A 7,143-nucleotide genomic window follows, 5' to 3' on the forward strand; every position below is an offset into this window, starting at 1 on the left:
ATGATTGAGGATTGAGGATTGAGGATTGAGGATTAAGGATTGAGGATTGAAGATTGAGGATTGAGGATTGAGGATGAGGGCTCAGGATTGAGTATTGAGGATTGAGGATTGAAGATTGAGTATTGAGGATTGAAGATTGAGGATTGAGGATTGAGGATTGATGATTGAGGATTGAAGATTGAGGATTGGGGACTGAGTGTTGAGGTTTGAGTGTTGAGAATTGATGTTTGTGGATAGAGATTTGGAGATTGCAGATTGAGTATTGGGTATTGAAAACAGTGAATTGATGATATTCTATTGAGGATTGAGAATTGACAACTGATTCTTGAGGACTGAGGTCTGAAGATTGAGGATGCAGGATTGAGGATTCAGGATTGAGGTTTGAGGACCGAGGATTGAGGATTGAGGATTGAGGATTGAGGATTGAGGATTGAGGATTGAGGATTGATGATTGAGGATTGGGTATTGCGGATTGAACATTGAGGATTGAGGATTGAGTATTGAGGATAGAGGATTGAGGACTGAATATTGAATATTGACGATTGAAGATTGAGGATTGAGTATTGATGTTTGTGGATTGAGGCCGAGGACTGAGGGTTGAGTATTGCTGTTTGAGGTCTGAGGATTGATGACTGAGGATTGAGAATTGAGGATTGAGGATTGAGGATTGAAGATTGGGTATTGAGGATTGGGGAATGAGGATTGAGGATTGAGGATTGAGGATTGAGGATTGAGGATTGAAGACTGTGTATTGAGGATTGAAGATTGAGGATTGAGGATTGAGGATTGAGGATTGAGGATTGAGGATTGAGGATTGAAGGTTGAGTACTGAGGATTGAAGATTGAGGATTGAGGATTGAGTATTGAGGATTGAGGACTGAAGATTGAGGATTGGGGATTGAGGATTGACGATTGAGGATTGAGTATTGAGGATTGAGAATAGAGGATTGATTATTGAAGATTCACGATTGAGGATTGAGAATTGAGGATTGACGATTGAGGAATGAGCATTGAAGGTTGAGCGTTGAGGATTGAAGGTTGAGGATTGTGGATTGAGGGTTGAGGATTGAGGATCGAATATTGAGGATTTGGGACTGAGAGTTGAGGGTTGAGTGATGAGAATTGATGTTTGTGGATAGAGGTTTGAAAATTGCAGATTGAGTATTGAGTAATGAAGACTGAGAATTGATGATATTCTATTGAGGATTGAGGATTGACAACTGATTGTAGAGGACTGAGGGCTGAAGATTGATGATTCAGGAGTGAGGATTCAGGATTGAGGTGTGAGGACTGAGGATTGATGATTGAGGATTGAGGATTGAGGATTGAAGATTGAGGATTTGGTATTGACGGTTGACGAATGATTATTGAGGATTGAGGATTGAGGATTGACGATTGAGGATTGAGGATGAGGGCTGAGGGTTGAGGGTAGAGGTTTGAGGACTGAGGACTGAGGATTGAGGATTGAGAATTGAGGATTGAGGATTGAGGATTGAAGATTGATGATTGAGGATTGAGGATGAGGGCTGAGGGTTGAGGATTGAGGTTTGAAGATTGAGTATTGAGGATTGAAGATTGAGGATTGAGGATTGAGGGTTGAGGTTTGAGGACGAGGACTTACGGTTGAGGACTGAGGTTTGAGGATTGAGGATTGAGGATTGAGGGCTGAAGGTTGAATATTGATGATTGAAGATTGAGGATTCAGTATTGGTGGTTGTGTATTGAGGACGAGGACTGAGTGCTGAGCATTGCTGTTTGAGGCCTGAGGATTGAGGATTGAGGATTGAGAATTGAGGATTGAGGATTGAGGATTGAAGATTGAGGATTGGGTATTGAGGACTGAAGAATGAGGATTGAGGTTTGAGGATTGAGGATTGAGGTTTGAAGACTGAGTATTGAGGATTGACGATTGAGGATTGAGGATTGAGGATTGAGGATTGAGGATTGAGGATTGAGGATTGAGGATTGAGGATTGACGATTGAGGACTGAGGATTGAGGATTGAGGATTGAGGATTGAAGATTGATGATTGAGGATTGAGGATGAGGGCTGAGGGTTGAGGATTGAGGTTTGAAGATTGAGGATTGAGGATTGAGTATAGAGTATTGAGGATTGAGGATTGAAGATTGAGTATTGAGGATTGAAGATTGAGGATTGAGGATTGAGGATTGAGGATTGAGGATTGAGGATTGAGGATTGAGAATTGAGTATTGAGGATTGAGGATTGAGTATTGAGGATTGAGGATTGAAGATTGAGTATTGAGGATTGAAGATTGAGGATTGAGGATTGAGGATTGAGGATTGAGGGTTGAGAATTGAGGTTTGAAGATTGAGGATTGAGGATTGAGGATTGAGTATTGAGGATTGAGGATTGAAGATTGAGTATTGAGGATTGAAGATTGAGGATTGAGGATTGAGGATTCAGGATTGAGGATTCAGGATTGAGGTTTGAGGACCGAGGATTGAGGATTGAGGATTGAGGATTGAGGATTGAGGATTGTGGATTGAGGATTGATGATTGAGGATTGGGTATTGCGGATTGAACATTGAGGATTGAGGATTGAGTATTGAGGATTGAGGATTGAGGACTGAATATTGAATATTGACGATTGAAGATTGAGGATTGAGTATTGATGTTTGTGGATTGAAGCCGAGGACTGAGGGTTGAGTATTGCTGTTTGAGGTCTGAGGATTGATGACTGAGGATTGAGAATTGAGGATTGAGGATTGAGGATTGGAGATCGAGGATTGGGTATTGAGGATTGGGGAATGAGGATTGAGGATTGAGGATTGAGGATTGAGGATTGAAGATTGAGTATTGAGGATTGAAGATTGAGGATTGAGGATTGAGGATTCAGGATTGAGGATTCAGGATTGAGGTTTGAGGACCGAGGATTGAGGATTGATGATGAGGGCTGAGGTCTGAGGATTGAGGTTTGAGGACTGAGGACTGAGGATTGAGGGTTGAGAATTGAGGATTGAGGATTGAGGATTGAAGATTGAGGATTGGGTATTGAGGAATGAAGAGTGAGGATTGAGAAATGAGGATTGAGGATTGGGGATTGAGGATTGAAGATTGAGTATTCAGGATCGGAGATTGACGATTGAGGATTGAGGACCGAGGATTGAGGTTTGAGGATTGAAGATTGTGTATTGAGGATTGAAGATTGAGGTTTGAGGACTGAGGATTGAGGATTGAGGATTGGGGACTGAGGATTGAGGATTGAGGATTGATGATTGAGGATTGGGTATTGGGGATTGAACACTGAGGATAGAGGATTGAGTATTGAGGATTGAGGATTGCGGATTGAAGATTGAATATTGATGATTGAAGATTGTGGATCGAGGAATGAGTGTTGTGGATTGAGGACGAGGACTGAGGGTTGAGTATTGATGTTTGAGGCCTGAGGGTTGAGCATTGAGGATTGAGAATTGAGGATTGAGGATTGAGGATTGAAGATTGAGGATTGGGTGTTGAGGTTTGAAGAATGAGGATTGAGGATTGAGGATTGAGGATTGAGTGCTGAAGATTGAGTATTGAGGATTGAAGATTGAGGATTGAGGATTGAGTATTGAAGATTGAGGATTTGGGACTGAGGATTGAAGATTGAGGATTGAGGATTGAGGATTGAGGATTCAGGACTGACGCTTGAGGATTGAGGATTGAGGATGGAGGATTGAAGAGCGAGGACTGAGTGTTGAGGATTGAGTGTTGAGAATTGATGTTTGAGGATTGAGATTTGATTTTTGAATATTGTGGATTGAGTATTGAACCATGAGAATTCAGGATATTCTATTGAGTATTGAGAATTGAGGATTGATGGTTGAGTATTGAGGATTGATGGTTGAGGGTTGTGCGTTGAATATTGAGGATTGAGGATTGAGGATTGAGGATTGAGGATTGAGGATTGAAGATTGGGTATTGATGACTGAAGATTGAGGATTGAGGATTGAGGGTTGAGGTTTGAGGTCGAGGACTTACGGTTGAGGATTGAGGTTTGAGGGTTGAGGATTGAGGATTGAGGACTGAAGGTTGAATATTGATGATTGAAGATTGAGGATTCAGTATTGACGGTTGTGTGTTGAGGACGAGGACTGAGGGCTGAGCATTGCTGTTAGAGCCCTGAGGATTGAGGACTGAGGATTGAGAATTGAGGATTGAGGATTGAGGATTGAAGATTGAGGATTGGGTATTGAGGACTGAAGAATGAGGATTGAGGTTTGAGGAATGAGGATTGAGGTTTGAAGACTGAGTATTGAGGATTGACGATTGAGGATTGAGGTTTGAGGATTGAGGATTGAGGATTGAGGATTGAGGATTGAGGATTGAGGATTGAAGATCGAGTATTGAGGATTGAAGATTGAGGATTGAGGAATGAGGATTGAGGATTGAGGATTGAAGATTGAGGATTGTGGATGGAGGATTGACGATTGTGGATTGAGTATTGAGGATTGAGAATTGAGGATTGATTATTGAAGATTGAGTATTGAGGATTGAAGATTGAGGATTGAGGATTGAGGAGTGAGGATTGACGATTGAGGACTGAGGATTGAGGATTGAGGATTGAGGATTGAAGATTGATGATTGAGGATTGAGAATGAGGGCTGAGGGTCGAGGATTGAGGATTGAGGATTGAGGATTGAGGATTGATGATTGAGGATTGAGGATTGAGGATTGAGGATTGAGGATTGAGTATTGAGGATTGAGGATTGAAGATTGAGTATTGAGGATTGAAGATTGAGGATTGAGGATTGAGGATTGAGGATTGAGGGTTGAGAATTGAGGTTTGAAGATTGAGGATTGAGGATTGAGGATTGAGTATTGAGGATTGAGGATTGAAGATTGAGTATTGCGGATTGAAGATTGAGGATTGAGGATTGAGGATTCAGGATTGAGGATTCAGGATTGAGGTTTGAGGACCGAGGATTGAGGATTGAGGATTGAGGATTGAGGATTGAGGATTGAGGATTGAGTATTGATGATTGAGGATTGGGTATTGCGGATTGAACATTGAGGATTGAGGATTGAGTATTGAGGATTGAGGATTGAGGACTGAAGATTGAATATTGACGATTGAAGGTTGAGGATTGAGGATTGATGGTTGTGGATTGAGGCCGAGGACTCAGGGTTGAGTATTGCTGTTAGAGGTCTGAGGATTGAGGATTGAGGATTGAGATTTTGAGGATTGAGGATTGAGGATTGAAGATTGAGAATTGGGTATTGAGGATTGAAGAATGAGGATTGAGGATTGAGGATTGAGGATTGAGGATTGAAGACTGAGTGTTGAGTGCTGAGTGATGAGAATTGATGTTTGTGGATAGAGATTTGAAGATTTCAGATTGAGTATTGAGTATTGAAAACTGTGAATCGATGATATTCTATTGAGGATTGTGGATTGACAACTGATTGTTGAGGACTGAGGGCTGAAGATTGAGGATTCTGCGTTGAGGATTCAGAATTGAGGGTTGAGAACTGAGGATTGAGGATTGAGGATTGAGGATTGAGGATTGAGAATTGAAGATTGAGGATTGTGGATTGAGGGTTGTGGATTGAGGACGAGGACTGAGGATTGAGTATTGATGTTTGAGATCAGAGGATTGAGGATTGAGGATTGAGAATTGAGGATTGAGGATTGAGGAGTGAAGATTGAGGATTGGGTATTGAGGATTGAAGAATGAGGATTGAGGATTGAGGATTGAGGATTGAGGGCTGAAGATTGAGTATTGAGGATTGAAGATTGAGGATTGAGGATTGAGTATTGAGGATTGAGGATTTGGGACTGAGGATTGAAGATTGAGGATTGAGGATTGAGGATTGAGGATTCAGGACTGACGCTTGAGGATTGAGGATTGAGGATGGAGGATTGAAGAGCGAGGACTGAGTGTTGAGGATTGAGTGTTGAGAATTGATGTTTGAGGATTGAGATTTGATTTTTGAATATTGTGGATTGAGTATTGAACCATGAGAATTCAGGATATTCTATTGAGTATTGAGAATTGAGGATTGATGGTTGAGTATTGAGGATTGATGGTTGAGGGTTGTGCGTTGAATATTGAGGATTGAGGATTGAGGATTGAGGATTGAGGATTGAGGATTGAAGATTGGGTATTGATGATTGAAGATTGAGGATTGAGGATTGAGGGTTGAGGTTTGAGGGCGAGGACTTACGGTAGAGGATTGAGGTTTGAGGATTGAGGATTGAGGATTGAGGACTGAAGGTTGAATATTGATGATTGAAGATTGAGGATTCAGTATTGACGGTTGTGTATTGAGGACGAGGACTGAGGGCTGAGCATTGCTGTTAGAGCCCTGAGGATTGAGGATTGAGGATTGAGAATTGAGGATTCAGGATTGAGGATTGAAGATTGAGGATTGGGTATTGAGGACTGAAGAATGAGGATTGAGGTTTGAGGAATGAGGATTGAGGTTTGAAGACTGAGTATTGAGGATTGACGATTGAGGATTGAGGTTTGAGGATTGAGGATTGAGGATTGAGGATTGAGGATTGAGGATTGAGGATTGAAGATCGAGTATTGAGGATTGAAGATTGAGGATTGAGGAATGAGGATTGAGGATTGAGGATTGAAGACTGAGGATTGTGGATGGAGGATTGACGATTGTGGATTGAGTATTGAGGATTGAGAATTGAGGATTGATTATTGAAGATTGAGTATTGAGGATTGAAGATTGAGGATTGAGGATTGAGGATTGAGGATTGACGATTGAGGACTGAGGATTGAGGATTGAGGATTGAGGATTGAAGATTGATGATTGAGGATTGAGAATGAGGGCTGAGGGTCGAGGATTGAGGTTTGAAGATTGAGGATTGAGGATTGAGGATTGAGTATTGAGGATTGAGGATTGAAGATTGAGTATTGAGGATTGAAGGTTGAGGATTGTGGATTGAGGATTGAGGATTGAGGATTGAGGATTGAGGATTGAGGATTGAGGATTGAGGATTAAGGATTGAGTATTGAGGATTGAGGATTGAAGATTGAGTATTGAGGATTGAAGATTGAGGATTGAGGATTGAGTATTGAGGATTGAAGATTGAGGATTGAGAATTGAGGATTGAAATTGAGGACTGAGTGTTGATGGTTGAGTGATGAGAATTGATGTTTGTGGATTGAGATTTGAAGATTG

Source organism: Calliopsis andreniformis, unplaced genomic scaffold (genome assembly GCF_051401765.1).
Source record: "Calliopsis andreniformis isolate RMS-2024a unplaced genomic scaffold, iyCalAndr_principal scaffold0106, whole genome shotgun sequence".
NCBI classification, from domain to species: domain Eukaryota; kingdom Metazoa; phylum Arthropoda; class Insecta; order Hymenoptera; family Andrenidae; genus Calliopsis; species Calliopsis andreniformis.